This window comes from Hemicordylus capensis, chromosome 2 (assembly GCF_027244095.1).
Source record: "Hemicordylus capensis ecotype Gifberg chromosome 2, rHemCap1.1.pri, whole genome shotgun sequence".
NCBI classification, from domain to species: domain Eukaryota; kingdom Metazoa; phylum Chordata; class Lepidosauria; order Squamata; family Cordylidae; genus Hemicordylus; species Hemicordylus capensis.
Genome location: NC_069658.1, coordinates 400,816,787 through 400,835,349, shown reverse-complemented (window position 1 = coordinate 400,835,349; position 18,563 = coordinate 400,816,787). Strand labels below are relative to the sequence as shown.

The 18,563-nt window shown below is 46.8% G+C and overlaps 1 protein-coding gene across 5 annotated transcripts in view; it reads left to right on the top strand.

Moving 5' to 3' along the window:
• Positions 1 to 5,916: 5,916 nt before the first annotated feature.
• Positions 5,917 to 18,563, top strand: part of RBFOX3 (RNA binding fox-1 homolog 3) — a 463,533-nt gene continuing 450,886 nt past the window's right edge. Inside the window, exons 1-2 of one of the 5 annotated variants that reach the window (XM_053291962.1) lie at positions 5,917 to 6,342; positions 7,723 to 7,784. The gene's annotated coding sequence lies outside the window, so the exon portion shown is untranslated. Of the gene's footprint in view, positions 6,343 to 7,722; positions 7,785 to 8,953; positions 9,871 to 18,563 lie in introns of those variants that run through there. The other 4 variants (XM_053291956.1, XM_053291963.1, XM_053291957.1 and 1 more) reach the window with 4 other exon arrangements.

Genomic DNA, 18,563 nt, shown 5'->3' with positions numbered 1-18,563 from the left:
CCAATGAGCTGGCAGTGTCCGGAGACGGACCTCTCTTGATTACCTTAATGTGCAGTGGGGAAGATGGATGCGGTGGAGGTCATGAGCATAGCCCTTGGGAAACTACAAATCATAACCCTTGGAAAGTTCCTAGGATTTAATTAATTAATTAGTTAGTTAGTTAGTTAGTTTTATATACCATCTTTCCCAAAGTGAATCGGGGTGGTTTATTTTATCTGTTCCTGTGACTGTGTGCTGAAGTTGTTACTCTGCGGCATGGGAGGTCTGGATTCTATTCCTGCAGGTGTTCTTTTCTATCTAAAATAGTTGCTGCCATCAGGACTGCAAAAGGTGAGTTTTGCCACATGTGCATCTCTCTGTAGTGGGACTTAAAACCACACCTCTGGTTTTCTGTTCCCTTGAGCTAGTGGGCAATACTGATTGTGGGCAATACTAGTGGGCAGTATTAGTAGGCCATTCTTCCTTATCCATGTGGATTTTTCCTCTTGTGAAAAAGCTTGTTCCCTTTACATTAACACTAATATAAGCATTCTATGTGCAGTCTTATAGGGATGTGCAAGCCGCCTGTGGCTGATTTGGTTTGAATCCGGACTGGATTCAAACCAACCCGACCCAGTCTCAGGTTCAGCTGAACCAGTTTGGTTTGGTCCAGTTTGGCCACTGAACCAGGTCAAACCAGTTCACAGGCTAGTTCAGAGGGTATACTTGTAAAGGGGGAGGGAGAGAAAGGGTACTTTTAACCTTTAATTTTAAGATGGTGGGGATGGTGGCAGCAGTGGCAGAGACATTGGTGGCAGGGGCTCCTTGAAACCTCCCCCCACAGCCTCCTGAAGAGCAGCCTGAACCAGGCCACAGCCAGTCTTTGGGAGGCCAGCAGCGGGGTTGGAGTCCTCCTCCTCCTCCATTCAATTTCTATACCGCCTTTCAAAAATGGCTCAGGGCGGTTTACACAGAGAAATAATAAATAAATAAGATGGATCCCTGTCCCCGAAGGGCTCACAATCTAAAAAGAAACATAAGATAGGCACCAGTAACAGTCACTAGAGGGACTGTGCTGGGGGTGGATAGGGCCAATTATTCTCCCCCTGCCTCCCTCTCTGCTGCCACTGCCATTCCTGCCTCCTCAAAATTACAGGGTAGAAAGTACCTCTCCCCACCGGCATTACTACAGGGAATGCACTTTACTTGTAAAGGGGAATCCTCACCAGATTCACCATTACAAGTATATCCCCCGAACCAGCCCACAAACTGGTTCTTAGAATCAGGGCTGGTCTGGTTTGAATTTGGACTAGCATCCCACTTTGGGGGGCCAGTACGGTGCAGACTTGGACTACCTGAATGTGGCTGGTTGATTTGAACTGCAGTTTCAATCGAGCCAGCTCGCATATCTCTACAGTGTTATCAACAGTGTGTGTGTGTGTGTGTGTAGACATCTATCCCAGGACAGGATTTATATGGTGTGGGAGAGCTATATGGGTTCTACATACAGGTCTCCTCCTAACTACTGAGGTATGATGAAATTGATTGATTGATTGATTGATTAAGTGCCGTCAAGTTGGTGTCGACTCTTAGTGACCACATAGATAGATTCCCTCCAGGATGATCTTTTTTCAGCTTGGCCTTTAAGGTCTCTCAGGGGTACATTCATTGCTATTGTAATTAAGTGCATGCACCTTGCTGCTGGTCGTCCTCTTCTCTTTCCTTCAACTTTTCCCAGCATGATGGACTTCTCAAGGGATCTGAATCTTCGCATAATGTGTCCAAAGTATGAGAGTTTGAGCCTGGTCATTTGTGCCTGGAGCGAAAATTCTGGATTGATTTGTTCTATAATCCATGTGTGTGTTTTCCTGGCTGTCTATGGTATCCTCAAAAGTCTTGTCCAGCACCAAAGTTCAAAAGCATCAATACTTTTCGTATCTTGCTTCTTCAGCTTTTGCATCCATAGAATGTCACGGGAAAAACCATTGTCCAAGCAATTCTATTCTTTGTGGGTATAGACATGTCACTGCATCTAAATATCCTTTCCAAGGCATTTACTGCAACCCTATCAAGTGCTAGTCTGCAGCGTATTTCTTGACAGCTAGATCCTTTACGGTTACTGGTTGATCTTAAAGGCAGAAGCTATCCACCACTTCAATGTCTTCGTTATCCGTTCTGAGGCTGGTTGCTGTACCCATTGTCATTGGTTTATTCTTCTTTATATTTAGTTGTAGTTGTAGTCCCATTTTTTCACTGTGCTCCTTAACCTTCATTACTAGAGCTTGCAGATCATCCTCATTCTTAGCAATCAGATGTTTCTTCCTCCAACTTTAAAACCAGGCTCATCTTCTTCCAGTCCAGCTTCTTTCAGTATATGTTCACCAGGGGTGGAGCCACCATTGGGTGAACGGGTTCAAAGAACCTGGGCCGCCACCAATCAGGGGCTGCAAGCGCGGCCCCAGACACACACACCCCATGGCCCTGAAATCGGCCCACCGTGCGGCAGGGAGAGCCTTAAAGGCAGGGAGAGTTGCTCTGGCCTGTGCTGCCCAATGCAGCATGGGCCGATCTCCCTTCCAGATGGGGCCGTGTGGCCCCATTTGGAAGGGAGACCACGCCCCCATGTTTGATGTCAGGTGCAGGGGTGTGGCTAGTTGTGTCCCTGCTTCTGATGTCAGATTGGGGGGCGGGGCCAGTGGGCCACGGCGGCACCAGGGGTCTGCACATGGTCCACTGCCAGCCTCCCTATGCTACTGATGTCCAGCATGTAAGTTTTAATAAATACGGAGAAAATATATAGCCTTATCTTTCTTCTTTGCCGATCTGGAATCAGTCTGTTTCACCATGTTCCGTCTGGACTGTGGCTTCCTATCCTGTGTATAGGTTTCTCATGAGAACAATGAGATGTTCTGGGACACCCATTTTTCTAAGGATATTCCACAACTTGACATGGTCGACGCAATCAAAGGCTTTTCTGTAGTCAATAAAGCACATACTGACTTCTTTTTTGTATTCTTTGGCTTTCTCAATTATCCAATGTGTATCAGCAATGATGTCTCTTGTTCCTCAGCCTTTTCTGAAATCGGCTTGAACATCCGGCATTTCCCTTTCCACGTAGGGCTCTAATCTGCGTTGGATGATCCTGAGCATTATTTTGCTAGCATGCGAAATTAAGGATATTGTGTGATGGTTTGCACAATCTGTTAAATCTCCTTTCTTTGGTATGGATATGTAGACTGACCTCTTCCAATCTTTTGGCCACTGTGTTGTTCTCCACAGGCTCCAACCTCAAATTGGTATGTTAAGGGATGCCAAAGGACAGGTAGTAACTGATTCAGAGATGATCAAACAGAAATGGAAGGAGTATACTGAAAATCTGTACAGCAGGGACGTCAGCATCCAAGATACTCTAGAAGATAATCCTTACCTGCAAGAAGCTCTAGTATGGGAAGATGAAGTTAGATCAGCACTCCAGTCATTACCAAATCAGCAGTCTACAGGAATTGATGGAATAGCTACAGAGATATGGCAAGTAACAGAAGAAGAATCAGTCAAGGCTCTAACCAAACTATGTCAGCAAATCTGGAGAATAACATGATGAAAAGGTAATCCCAATTAATCAGCAGATTTTTAAAAAATGAATGACTTCCAGACTAACTTACTGAATACTACTACTCAGGAATTACTTTAAAGGACTTTCTTTAAAGGACTTACTTTCAATACAACTGCTCCGAAGTAATTTAGTCTGGCTGTTAGCCATTATGTTCAATAGATGTACTTTTCAAAAATTGCAGATGGTAAGTGCTATGTTAAGAGGCATTCTCTCTTGTGTAATAGAGAAAAGAGGATTCCTCTTCCAAGAGGATAACATGCCTGTTGTTATTCCCTTATAATACTGGGAACAAAGAACGCTTTTTTCCCTTCAGAGCGATTGCATTTTTCTTACATGCAAATTAATGTAGATGTAATTTATTTAATCAACTACAACTCATATGGTTCATTGACTTAGATTTCTTTAATCTGGTGACAGTCCTGTCTGTACTGCTAATTTCATTCAGGATGTAATGCTACTCCACTTGATGGCTATATATGCTACTTCCAGGTTTAGCGGGAGTATGCCTCTGAATGCGTTTCAGAGTAGTAACAGTGGGAGAGCAGGTCAGCCGTCATCTCCTGCTTATGCTGTGGACTTCCTGTACGCATTTTGGCTGACCACTGTGAGAAAGAGCATGCCAGTCACACAGGCCATGGCCTGATCCTGCAGGGTTCTTCTTATGTACTTATGCATGAACATGCAGCAAGATGGTAATTAAGGGCTGGATGGATAGCAAATCTTCATTCTCCATTGTCTTCTCAATATCCAATCACCATCTTGTTGCAAATTTGTAGACGCCATGTGGCATGAAACCAGGCCCTGGTGTGTTTGGTCCTGGGTTGCTAATGAGTGGTTTCAGTGCATATAGTTCAGTAGCCTATGGAACTTCCTCCAGAAGTGGGCCTTTCTTACATATCTGTCCAATGTTGTCTCAGAGCTGCTGAGAGACATTTCAAGGAAAATGTCCCTGAGGAGATAAAGATTGAGAAAAACATACCTGGAATCCTGACAAGAACAGAAGCATGGGGTTAATTATGTTTCTTGACTTTTTCCAAATTGAATCCTATGCCACATTAAGATGCTGAAGATGTTCAAGGAGAGAGGGTTGAAAAGGGGCAAAGATGCAGGATCCATGTGAAAAAGGCATGATCATTGGATAACTGCAGAATTTGAGGCAACACATGTTTTGGGGAAGTATTTTCAACCCTAGCAGATGAGGAAAGGTGATGAGGAAAGTTGCTATACGGTGTGGTGGCTTGCGGAGAGATGGAAGGAAACTGGACAAGGCTGTTGGCTTGGCTCTGTAGTGAGACACTAGGAGAGTATGTATGTTGTATGGCTTTAGGATTGTAGCAGGTGCTAAGCACCCTGCAGGATGAGAGGCTTTGGCTCCATGTGTGGAGAGGAGCTTTACTGCATTGTACAATCTCAGGAAGGTTTTGGAGAACTCTTGGGTGAGAGGCAAGTACTACTACTACTACTATTATTATTATTATTATTATTATTATTATTATTAATTAGATTTCAAAAATGGCTCAGGGCGGTTTACAAAGAGAAATAACAAATAAATAAGATGGCTCCCTGTCCCCAAAGGGCTCACAATCTAAAAAGAAACACAAGACAGACACCAGCAACAGTCACTAGAGGTACTGTGCTGGGGGTGGATAGGGCCAGTTACTCTCCCCCTGCTAAACAGAGAGAATTACCATGTTCAAAGGTGCCTCTTTGTCAAGTTAGCAGGGGTTTGGGATTGCATTGTATTTTGTATTGGATTTGGACTAGGGGGCTTTGGGTTGTTGTGATGGGAATTGGGGACATTTGTGGCTTTCATGTGGGGCAGAAGTGAGAAAGACCTAGGAAGAGAGCTAGATGGCTAGATGGCAATAATATGTGTCTTTGGGCTTCCTTGAGAGGAAAGGTACTTTGCCAGTCAGCTAGGGCTAAACGAGTTTTGTAGGAGTTCCAGTGTGTTGGCAGCCACTGGGTGCTTGCCTGTCTGAACCAGAGGCAGACAGGAGGACTGAGATCTGGTGAATAAGATCTTTTGTCTTCACCTTTACCAACGCTCAACCTTGGAACCTGTTTTGTGCGCCTGGTATTAGAGAATCATGTACAGCAAGAGAGTACCTCGGAGCAAGAGGGGAGTGCGCAGTTTCTTCACCACACCCTGTCCCCACACATCTGGGATTAGGGATACCCCTGCATATTAACATGTGACTATCTTGGGTGCTGATTTGCGAGGACCTAAAAGCGCCTCTGACGTTTGGGTTCAAGAGAGCAGGTACCTTGCGTGCTGGGAGTCCCTCCCCAAGAAAAGAGCAGGGGACGAGGCGCCAGACGCGCTGGGGCAGGCCGTCCAGGCAGGTCGCCCGTGGAGCAATTCCCTCCCTGCGAAGGGTTCTGGAGGAGGGTGGGGTGGGAGGCGGGCCGCAGCAGGTGGTGCCGCACGTGGCCACATCGGGGCTCCCCCTCCCCCGCGACGGGGGCGGGTTCGCGCGCTCCCTCCTTGCTCTTGCTCGCTCGCTCGCTCGGGGCTACAGGCGGCTCGGGCGCAGCCGCGTGCTCTGCCAGCCAGCCAAGTCGGAGCCAGAGCCGGGCGCAGAAGAGCCACCTCCTCCAAGTGCTTCCCCTCCTCAATCTCTCCGCGCTCAGCCGCCGCCTCCCTTGTCCTCCTGCCGCGCTGGGCTGCTCCGGGGATGTCGCTCGGCGCGAAGGGACCCGGGGCTCCCGCACTCGCTTACCCCCGCCGCAGGGACTACTGAGAGAGCGTGAGTCAACCGCCAGGGCTACCCGGGCGCCGCCGCTCCTAGGCTGCCTCGCCTCGCCTGCGGGCTCTGGGGGCTTTGCGCGGGAAGGGGGTCCGCCTGGGTCTTCCCCTCTCCTCAGGTGCAGCACGGGGAGGGGGAGGCGCGCGCACGATTCCGGCTGGGGGGAAATCCCCGCGGTGGCAGGGAAAAGCCTGGCTGAACGCGCAGTCGGCGAGCGGGGCGGAGGGGAGGGGAGGGAGGGGGGGGGCTCGCTGCCAATTGCAACCCCTCCCCCAGCCTGTAGTGTGTGGGGCTGCTTGGAACTAGCCGCGCTCCGGGAGATGATTCATTCCTTGCGGGGGAGGCGCTGAGACACTTGGCTAATCCCCCCCCTCCCAATAATGGCGAGCAATATGTGCGCTTCAAGGGGTGGGGGTGGTGACGATAGTGGTAGAGGTAATCTTCTGTTTTCTCGGGGAGGTCCCCTTGCCCACCCCCAAGCAATTGCCACCCTTGCTCCGCGAGGCGTGGGGGTGGAGAGATTTCCGAAGGAGAGTGGGGTATTCCCAGTCCCAGAGACGCGACACTTGACCTCTTAGTCATGCAGTGTGATCCTTGCTCTTGAAAATTAGGGCTGCAATCCTCTCTGCACTTGGAAACAAGTGCCATTGAACTAAGTGGGTCTTACATCTGAGTAAAGATGCACAGGATCGGACTGCATGCGCTTGAGAATCCAGCCCATGCAACTTTGAGGTCCTTCCTGGGGCTGAGGAGTAGAAATAGACCTGGATTCAGTTGGGCAGGGAGTGGGGATGCTAGGAATTGGGGTGATGTGGGTTTCCTTAAGCTGCACGCACCCTTAAACTTTCTTATTTGAAGGTTCTAGGGAATTTGGGCAATGTATCATCTCTGTTTTTCTCTCCCCCCCTCCCTTTGTGTTGGTAGGAGGTTACCGGCTCTAAAGAGTTGGGGGTGGGAGTAGTGCAGAGCAAAATCCCTCTCTTTATTGTTTCTTCTGCAGCCTTCACAGAGAAGTTGGGTTGCTGTGCAGAATAACAATACAGAGCTAAGCTCCCTGAACAGATCTGCAATACCATCCCAGGCTGAATTGCCAGAGACTAGAAGGGGAGAGGGGATTTATAAACCAGTGGTACCTCCCCCCACTTCCCCTTGTGTTATCACACACACATTATTACACCTCAGCAGGGAGCTCGCAATGAGAGCTTCCCTTAGAAATCATTATGGAAGCAGTCTGGAGCAAACTAGCTCCAGGGGAAATGGGAGATAACTTTAGCAAGCAGCAAAGCCAAATACTAGCTGTGGTTGAAGATTACTGTATTGTGCAAATTCATACCTTGTCTTTTGTCTTTCTCTCCTCCTCCAACCCCCAACCTTTTACAGATTTGATATTTATACAGCAGTTGGCTGGCTCTGTTCCTTTGGCTTTGTGAGATGTAGTGTATGTGAGTATGTGCTGGGAGAGAAAGGAGAATTAGACCTAGGTGCAGCATTCTCTTTAAATTGGTTTGAGGGGAGAGGGGGAGGAAGAAACACTCCTCAGCCAGTTAGAAAAACTTGAGATGTGTCAATTCCGCAATACACAGGCATAGGGAAATGAGTGGGCTGCAGGTGGGGACCCAACTTGGAAATAGGCTTAGTGGAATGCTGACATGATTCATTGAGAGGGTGATGGGCAGAGAGGCCTGTGTTCAAAGTCCAGCTCTGCCTTGATCTTGCTAGTTTGCCTTCAGCAAGAAAGGGACCAAGATCCCAAGAGCAACACAGGAATGACACTGTGGCATAGAGATGCAAGCACAGGATGTGATTTTGAAAAAGCAGGCACTTTTCCTTCTGGGGCTGGCTTTGCAAACGGCGGTGTAGGCCATGCCAGACTTACTGCTATTCCCATCAGCTGTGGGGCCTGGATGGGCTGTACACACTCACATGGTCCCCCAAATGAGTGTTCTCTTATCCTTGGTCTCCATATATAAATTATCCTGTCCTGTCTTTCTGGGTTGCCTGGGAAGGCAAACCAAGATCCATATAGTAAAGTGTGCTGTATGTTGAGCGTGCTTTATTAATAAGAATGTGTTTGGTGTTTGGATGGGTGAGGGGCAGGGAGAAATGTGACCTCTGATAGAAGTAGAATATGCTGTTTGATTCATCAGAAGGTCCCTTCAGTTTCAGCTGTATCTAGATGCATATAGCCATACCCCACAAAGTGGGAGTGGGTAGTGTTACATACTCTATTATGCTGGTATTGATGATGGTTTCGTTAAGTTCTTGGCTAAACAGTGGTATGTCACACATATTCTCGTGGCTTGTAACTGTCAGTAAGCAGCAAAACAGTTCTTATTAGAATGAGCTGATATGAAGCCTTAGCCTTGCCCTCTTTTGTTTTTGGAAATGTCTGAATGGATTTTGTTTAATTGAATATACCCATTAATAATTACATCTCTTGAGATGTGAAACTTTCACAGGGTTTTTTTGGTCTCAACCCCCCCATAAATTTGCGTTTTGGATTCTTAACAGATATCTTAATTAGGCACTATTGTAATATTCCCATTAACACACATTAAAACCAGCCCTTCTAGGTGAATGTAAATTCTAAAGAAAAGAGTTGCAAGAAGTGAAGGCTGATTAAAAGGGAGGAAAGGGTGAGGAGTATGTGCTAGCTTATATGTGCATCTGGGATGCGTGAGATTCTTCCCTCCCTCCACATTCGAGTTTTTCTGTTCTCCTTGGAGCCTACTGTGCAACAGTGGGAGGAGAAGGCAATGGCAGGCTCTGCAGTGGCAAGGGTCAAGTGAAGGCCATAACATAATTATGCATTTGCATCTTAATTTTTTATTTTCTGTTGGAATGTAGTGCTTGTTCTCAGTTTTATCACATGGAAGGTTCAGTATTAAAGATGCTTATTTGGGTTGTTTTGGAAAGCGACAAATGAAATTCCTTGTTTTAATCACCTTGTGTTATGGTGAAAGTACAGATATAGGGTGCATTTCAATGAGCTTGTTTATTATTGTTTACAATTAAATGAGGTGGTATGAATGGTATTCTATTCTCGTGTTGTTGTGGTGGGTTCTTATGTAAGCGTAAGCCAATGTGCTTTTAGTATTGAAGCAAATTAGCCTTTGGAATTTAGCATTTCCCCACTGTTCCAAATTGGTGCTGGATGCAGATGGAAAAAGATGCTTACCAAATTGTGAAGTGGCAATATTCTCACCTAGGGTTCATAGGGTTTCAATGTGTTGTGCCTGTTCAGGCACAGTCTGATAGTAGGAACATCGTGAAATTCTTGCCTTTTGTGGATGAATTTCCACATAGTTTACTGCATCGGAAGAAGTAGTGGCTTGGTTGCAAGGACAGGATAGAAGTCAATAAAGTTCCTTTTGGGATTTCCTCTAATTTCCAGTAATGGAACACTGTTAAATATATTTCAGTTGCTTCTCAGTCTGTTCATCCTCTGCTTTCATACACACAACTTGCTTGGAGCAGGAATGAATGTCTACTACTTTCAGGAAAACCTGGAATAAAGCAGATTTTCAGGTAATGAATGAAGAGAGGTCAATTGAACGGCACAATATTTGGGTTGGGAAAATTCAGTTTCATATTCTCAGAGTATTCCATATAGAACATTTCTAGACTAGCTCCAGATTTTATGCATTTCAAAGTGATTTCAAGGCATCATTTTTTATGCCGTAGGAATATATTAAGATCTTATCATTGCAACTGAATTCTTATTGTGCTTGAGAGAGACTACAATCTCTACATGAGGAGGCAGACAGCACTTGTGCCAGTGGACTGTCAGGCTGCAATGGAAGAGCTTCCTCCAAAGTCCTCTTTAATAGAAGGGTATATACCCTCCATGTTCTGTGTTTTTTAGCAGTTTTCCAGCAATGTGGAAAACATTGCCTGGAAAAAAAATAGGTGCTGGCAATCTTGCAGACCAATCCAGGAGTGCTTTATTCCTTGTATAGATAGTGGCACCTGTGCATAGTCTAAGATTCCTTATGTTTCTGCATGGGCATATAGGGAATCAGTATGAGTTGTGTGTGTGCTCAGTAAGCATGCTTTGGGCCTATACAGACATCCCACACACAATACCTTCTAGGTTTCCCATTGTTTGCTAGGCTGGGAATTGGAGGGATAACTAGGGTTACTGGAAACTGTTGATTCTTTGAAATAGGGAATTGTACTTAAGGGATATTCCCTACTTGAAAGAATAAATGATGTGGAACAATTAGACTGATTTTTCTACTTTGTTAAAAGCCCTGTTGTGACCTTTAGGAATAAGCTACCCACACTTGAAAAATATAATCACATTCTGAAACTTTAGGGGTAGAATGAGCTGCTTTGGCAGGTTTAAAGCCAGTAAAGAGAGCCAGCGTGGTGTAGTGGTTAGAGTGCTGGACTAGGACCGGGGAGACTTGAGTTCAAATCCCCATTCAGCCATAATACTAGCTGGTTGACTCTGGGCCAGTCACTTCTCTCTCAGCCTAGCCTACTTCACAGCGTTGTTGTAAAAGAGAAACATAAGTATATAGTACATTGCTCTGGGCTCCTTGGAGGAAGAGCGGGATATAAATGTAATAATAATAATAATAATAATAAAGTGGCTTTGGTCTTTTGGCCATATGGGAATTTGGAAAAGTTGAAGGAAAGCCTTAGCTTATTGCTATTATATTTGAAACTTCAAAGTCAGATCAGGCTTGTACATCTTGGAAATTTAAAAAGGGAACTTTTTTAAAAGGTGAAATTTAAAAGGTGAAAAAAGTAATTTTTCACAAGCTTTGGGGCACTAAGAAACACTTCTTATATTACATAAAAATATAATTGCTTCTCATACATTCTCAGAAACCTTTAGAACCACCATGTAAAACAAGTCAGTATTAACTTAATGTTATAGATAGGTAAGATGGCATTGGCTTCCCAAAGGCCTCCAGTACTGAAGGTTGGAGGGACATTATGGCTGAGCTGAGACTTCAGCTGGGGATTTCAGATCTTGATTCCTGCTGTATTAGAGAGGAGATCCATCTTTAGAGGAAGGAGTCTAAAAGAGATATGAAGGAGGAAAGAGTAAGAAGCATTCTCGAGGTCTTGGATAGTTTGCAAGTACCATTCTTGGGGAACAAAGCCTTGTAAGTTTTGAAAAGAAACCTGGAGTCCTACACAGATGGGAATATGTGTGAGTAATTGTGGAAAATCAAAGGATCTTGCTGAAGCTTAGTCTAGTGGGCTTTTGTACCAATCCAGCACAAGAGAGAAAGAGAAAATGAACTGAAACAAACACCAGAGAGTCCCAGCACTGCCAGCCTCTTCCCCAGTGATTACAGCAACATTAGCAGTATGCACCAGACACGTGCATATGCCATACGTGGCATGCCATCGATGCTTCCGTGTGAACCAGGCATGGAAAGAGCCAATACATGCATAACAACAGGGTCACACACAGATGACATCAACATACCCCACCACATACATAAAACACACGACCTTCCTGACACAAGGATGTTGCAGTGCCTTTTCCACCATGTCGTGCTGTGGCAGAGGCAGTATGAGGCTGGAAACAGAGAGTCAACAAGGTTCCAGCACAGGAGGGGTTCAGATCCCTGTGCACCACCCACACATACTGCTAGCAACCGCATTTTAAAGCATACTATACAAAGAGCAGGAAGGTAGCTTCCTCGGGAGAGGGCATGTATTTGCAACACGCACAAGGCCTCTACAGGACACGGGGTCAGGTTTTCCCTGATGGAGTAACACCCATCTCCATAAAAACAACTTTTTGTCAAGGAAGGGACCAGGAGACAGAAGGGAGAAGCCCCCCCGCCCAAGTGTACACATGTGGTGAATAACTCTGGGAGCACATCACACACAGGATTAGAATCAGGCAAGCTAGGAGTCACCCAGGGAGAATGGCCAAATGATAGTCAAACTGGTCAGAAACACCAAGGTCAGAAGCAAAAGTGGAAGAACAGGCAAGTTTCAATAGTCACACCACATATACCACAGAGCAACTCTTTAACCTAGCTGTAGACACATAAGAACATAAGAACAGCCCTGCTGGATCGGGCCCAAGGCCCATCTAGTCCAGCATCCTGTTTCACACAGTGGCCCACCAGATGCTGCTGGAAGCCAAAGGCAGGAGTTGAGGTGCCCTCTCTCCTGCTGCCACTCCCCTGCAACTGGCACTCAGAGGCATCCTCCGCCCTGCCTCCTGGGGCCAGCTGAGGTCACAAACAATGGTGGGAAGGGATCCCTATCAATAACAACTGTGACAAAGTGGAAGCTTTTATTGAACAGCATCAGGGAGGGAGCGGCATCCCAAAGAGAGACATGCGTGTGGAGTTGCCTATCACCCCACCCCAGCAAGGTGCTTGTGTCTTCACAAGCTTCATGACAGACAGCCGAGTAGCAGGTGTTGGGGCCTGGCTTCACCTTTTACGTAACTGTCAGTCATGGCGATTGCAAAGTGTGGGCCTGTAGAGAGCACAGAGAGAGCAACACGCAAGAGGCAGCAGCAGCAGCACCACATGGAGGCTGTTCTCACGAGCGGCCAAGAGTAGGCTATGGTGGCCAAGCCCACTCTGGGCTGCTCATGAGAAGCAGCAGGAAGTAAGCAGCTGCAGCAGCAAACCTGCTTGCAGAGCCCTCTTGCTCATTTTCTTGGTTGTCTGCCAGCTGGGAGACTGTGGGGTCCCCAGCCGGCATTGGGGGAATCCCCACAACGCACCGCGCATTTGTGTGGTGCCTTTGGGGAGTTTTGCGTGGCAGGGCTCCACTTCCCATCCCCCAATCCTCCACGGGCAGCTGCCAGCAATTGTGTGGATGGGTGATTTGCCCACCCAGGAAGAGAAGAGGGATAATCTGTGGGGAGGTAAGTGCTAGCAGCCTTCCTTCCTGCTTTCTCTCAAGCCCTTTCAAACTGATCCTTAGGAAGGGCTCATGGTCTCTGGACCTGGATGCATGTTCCGTGTTTGTGAACAAGTGATTGTGAGAGTGTGCCATCCGAGTTGTCATGCAGTGCTTTGCTTGAACTAGCCCCCTGCTCCATGTTGGGGGAGAGAGAGCACAATGACTCGGTGTGGGGACCTTTCCCTCCCCTGTGGGGAAATTGCAGTGGAACTCTGTATGTAGTGACACTTTGCTCCATGTGGCCAGGCTGTAGTCTTGGAAAAACAGAAGGACTCATGGGGGTTTGGCAACAATTTAGTTAGAGTAGAGTGTCTAGCATTCACAAGAAGCAGCATAGAAAAGTAGGAAGCTCCCTTATGCCAAGTCAGACCACAGGTTCATCTAGCTCAGTATTGTCTTCATGGACCCTAACTTCAAGTATACGCTGATGGGATCCGAGCTGTCGGTGACGGACCAGGAGAGGGATCTTGGGGTTGTGGTTGACAGCTTGTTGAAAGTGTCTATTCAATGTGCGGCAGCTGTGAAAAAGGCAAATTCCATGCTAGGGATCATTAGGAAGGGGATTGAAAATAAAACGGCTAACATTATAATGCCCTTATACAAAACTATGGTGCGACCACACTTGGAGTACTGCGTACAATTCTGGTCCCCACATCTTAAAAAGGACATTGTTGAACTGGAGAAGGTACAGAAGAGGGCAACCAAGATGATCAGGGGCCTAGAGCACCTTTCTTACGAGGCAAGACTACAACACCTGGGGCTTTTTAGTTTAGAAAAAAAGACGACTGCAGGGAGACATGATAGAGGTCTATAAAATCATGCATGGCGTGGAGAAAGTGGAGAGAGAGATATTCTTTTCCCTCTCACACAACACTAGAACCAGGGGTCACTCCATGAAATTGATTGCCAGGAGGTCTAGGACCAACAAACGGAAGTACTTTTTCACACAGCGCGTGATCCACTTGTGGAACTCTCTGCCACAGGATGTGGTAACGGCCAACAACCTGGATGGCTTTAAGAGGGGTTTGGACGACTTAATGGAGGAGAGGTCTATCAATGGCTACTAGTCAGAGGGCTGTGGGCCACCTCCAGCCTCAAGGGTGTGCCTCTGAGTACCAGTTGCAGGGGAGCAATGGCAGGAGAGAGGGCACGCCCTCAACTCCTGCCTGTGGCTTCCAGCGTCATCTGGTGGGCCACTGTGCGAAACAGGATGCTGGACTAGATGGGCCTTGAGCCTGATCCAGCAGGGCTGTTCTTATGTTCTTATGACTGGCAGTGACTCTCCAGGGTTTCAGGCAGGAGTCTTTCCCAGCCCTACCTGGAGATGCCAGCTATTGAACCTGGGACTTTCTGCATGCAAAGCAGCTGCTCTACCACCTCTAAGCCCCATCCTCTAAGGGGAATATCTTACAGCAGACAGTGCTTGCATGTAGTCACCCATCCAAATGCAAACCAAGGCAAACTCTGCTTAGTGATGGGAACAGTTCATGCTTGCACCACAAGACTGGCTCTCCACCCCTCCAGCATACTGACTTTTTGTGGGCACACTTCTCTTAGCTGTTGGTGGAGGAAGGAATAGTTAGCCAATGGCAGCTTATCCCAACTAACAAGATTGAGAGAGAGAGAGAGAGTGTGTGTGGCATGAGGACATTTGCAGCATTTTTACTTTGAGTCACGGTGTTGCCCCCTTTGCTTGCCTGTTTGGGTTGTGTGGTCCTTGCATCTTATATTGGGTGGTGGAGTTGTGGTTTCAGTTGATGTTTGTGTGTGGAATCTTGCTATGCCAGAGTGTCTACAGTAAGAATTCTGAGAAGACTAGTGCTAGCACAATACTCTTCCCATGCATGTCCCAAGGTACAAGATACCCCTTTTGGGCAACAGGCTCACTTTATTGTGTAAGGTGCCCTTTCTCCATAGTTCCCCTTGGTGTATTCTAAGCCTGTATGTCATGCAGCCAGAGAGACTAGTCTTGCGCTACACCCCCCCCCCCGTCCTCTAAGGTTTTGTCAGAATCCTGTATTCCATTGTGATGGAGTGGGCAAGGTAGATAAGGTAGGAAGTGGGATTCGTTGGGGTTGGATTTTTTGTTTTTGTTTTGCTCTCCATTGATCCGTTCCCCATCCCTTTTCATTTAGGCCACCTCTGGATCTATGCTTTTTCATTTGTGCCACCTCTGGAGTTGGCATGTTCAGGCTGTTTTTGGGGAGGGGGCATAGGATATGGTGTCACTTGACTTCTGCCCATCCCTCCCATGTCTCTGTGCGCTCTTCAGGGGTTTCTGCCAGCATAGCAGCACAGTTGCACCAACAAAGCAGAGGCATAACTGGGGTTCTGCCAGTAATAAGGGACTTGTGCTTAATCCTATGTAACTCAAACAACTTTTTAAAAAAATGTATAGGACTTTATCCTTAATTTTTATAGCAAATAAAGGATTGGCATGTAAGTGAAATTTTATGTCTTGATGATTCCAGTGCAATGCAAATCTCTACTAAATTTTTTTAAACTCTGATGGGTGCCCTTTTCCTTTTTAAAAAAATATATCCCTCCTGAGGACTGGAAGCCCAAAAAACCATGTATTTGAAAGAAAAAGGAAACACTTTGCTTGAGGTGAGAGTTATGAAGGTTCCCCGCCCCCCCCCCGAAAGCTGGTTCCCACAAAGAACAGTCTTCTTAAACTCCTTCATTGCCTTTCAGTCCTTTTCTTTATGCACCTCTGTCTGGCACTTCTTACTATAGCTTGACAGCCCAAAGTGTTGCAGTCTTGCTGGAGGTTTCTGCGAGTGTACAAGAAGCCTCAGTATATAGAATGTTCATGTCTTGAACAGCTGCTGCTGCTTATTCCTCTCATTCTGGAAGGAGACACACTCTTGGCTCAGTTGAAAAGGTCTCAGGTGCAGATACTGAAAGAAGCAGTTTAATTTTCATCTTTTATTGTTGTTCGTTGTTACAGTCCCTACAAGTCCCACTTGATAACAGGATCCCTGTTGACGGCTAGGCACTATAAAACACAGAATGCTGAGAGTGCCTTTGTTATCCCTGACTCCCTGGAAGCTAAAATTAAAATACAACATTGCAAGGCTCTACACACGATCCATGTGTAGAGCTGAAAGGGCATTTGCGGGGAGAGTGGGCTTGATGAGCCGACGAGTAGGGAGCCCTCCCTGGGTGCCCGGATCGGCCACCCAGATGATTCCCAGCTCTGTCACGGAGCCAGTTGGGGCAGCGGGGTCCGGGGGCCTCCTGGCCCCTGGGAGTCCCATAAGGCACTGTGAGTGCGCAGTGCCTTTTGGGAAGCCTCCTGTTGTGAGTTGTTGTGGTGCGGAGCCGCACTGCGGTGACACATGATCATTTAACCCGCGCTCTCATGCCTGAAACCCGGGCTAAGTGGCGGGCTCCGTAAGCGGGCTTGCCGCTGAACCGCCACCTGGAGCCGTGCTGCACATGAGCAGCAGGAACCAGGCTGGGCTCCCTTAGCCCAGTTCCTGCTGCTCATGAGAATAGCTTCCGTATTTATGACCATAAGAGGTCAGGCTAGCCAACTGGCTGGACCTTTTATGCTTGAATATCTCTACTTAGGGTAGGGGTGTGTGTGTGTGTAACTTTCATGGGAGACTTTATTCTTGTCTGTCTAGAGTGAATCCTACATTCATGTGACTTAGGCCATAGCTACATGTTATACAGTTACCTTGTACACTAAAACTGTGATGGCCACCATTTTTGTATAAAGTTGCATCAGGAGAGAGTTAATTGCAGTGGAGAAGCAACAGGCAGGGAAAGGGATGCCTCCATCCTCCATCCAGCACTTCTCCCTGTTGCTTTCTAGATGTGTATTTGTGTCACAAAGTTGTCAGTGTTTGTGGCTGTATAATATGCAGCCTTGTTCTGGCAGAGTATGAGAAAGTGGGTTTGACTGTTTTAATCCTCAGTGGGTGGCTGCCTCCAGTCTATTGGCAAAGGGAGCTGGGAGAATGAAAGGAATTGGAAGATGGCAATGGATATGGTATTCTGTTCTGTTCAATAGGTGTGAGAAGTGGGTGCTTAACTGCATTTCCTATAATGGCCAAAATAAAGTGGAGTGGCCTTGAGCTCTCTCTCTCTCTTTTTTTATAATAACTTGTACACTAATGGCAATGAGTTCTTCCAGCTCCCTGGGAAGCATTTCCAGTGTGTTAATTGCTGTTGTTTTTAGGCAGCTGAATCTTTATTTTGATGATGAGATGAAACTAGATTTACTTCTAAATGGGTATTAGTTTACACTGTTATTGATTTGGAAGTTATATTAGACAAACTGCCTGCATGGAAAAGGAATTTTAGGGTGTTACAGCCTTCAACTCCCCTGTTTGCTTACAGTCTTGGGTTATTTGCAGGTCACTTGTGTTTGCAAGGAACTCTCTACTACACCAACTGCTGTATATCAGGGGTGATATCAGATAGCAAAACTAATATTGTATATACAATCACTTGCCTGGTATGAAAGAGGTGAGTCAAAAGCCCCTGACCTAGGAAGGCCTTTCAACTTCCTTGATTCTCTGATGTGCTCTCAATCCTTTATGTGTTTGAGATGGAGGCAATTTAAACATATTAATTGACTGTATAAAACAAAAGCTGTGTAGAAACACCAAAGTTGATCTCCTGGCCATTACTGGGGTGGGGAGGGTAGGTGGGGGAAGGCAGGATTGAACCTTCCTTCCCCCTAGATGATCATTGGAGTTCCATTGTGTGTGACTTGTGCGGCCACACGATCCACACTGCTCTGAGCAATGTGGATCTCCAGAAGCCAGGAAAATGAGTCCTGGCCTCCAGGAATCCCAAGATGCACTGCACCAGCAGTGTGGTGCATTGAGGGATTCCCCTTCTAGCCAGGCGCTCTAGGCACCCAGCTCTGTAACTGTCCAGCCTGCCGGCTGCCAGAGCATTCACACAACCCTGGACCTGGGGTAATGGGGGTGCCTGGGCCCTTTAACCCAGGTAAAAGTCTGGGTAAAAATACGTGGGCTACCAGGGGAGGCAGCGCCAGGATCAGCCCCTGATCCCGGTGCTTCACATGAGTGGCCCTACCCAGGTAGGGCTGCCCAAGCCTGGGTAAGGGTGCTTGTGTGAATAGCCTTAGTAGCTTTTTAAAGACTGGGAGGTGATAATGTAGAACTGTCATTGTCTGTAGTACCATGTTCAGCTGTTATGTTTTGCTACAGTCTTTGGTCAAACAGATGTTGCAGGTTTTGACAGGACTTCAAGCTGTGCCCTGTAAAAGTCAAAACAAGCCCCCAATATGTGGTCAGTTTTGCTGCGACTGTGTGCACGCGCTGGCGTGAATGTGGTGTTGA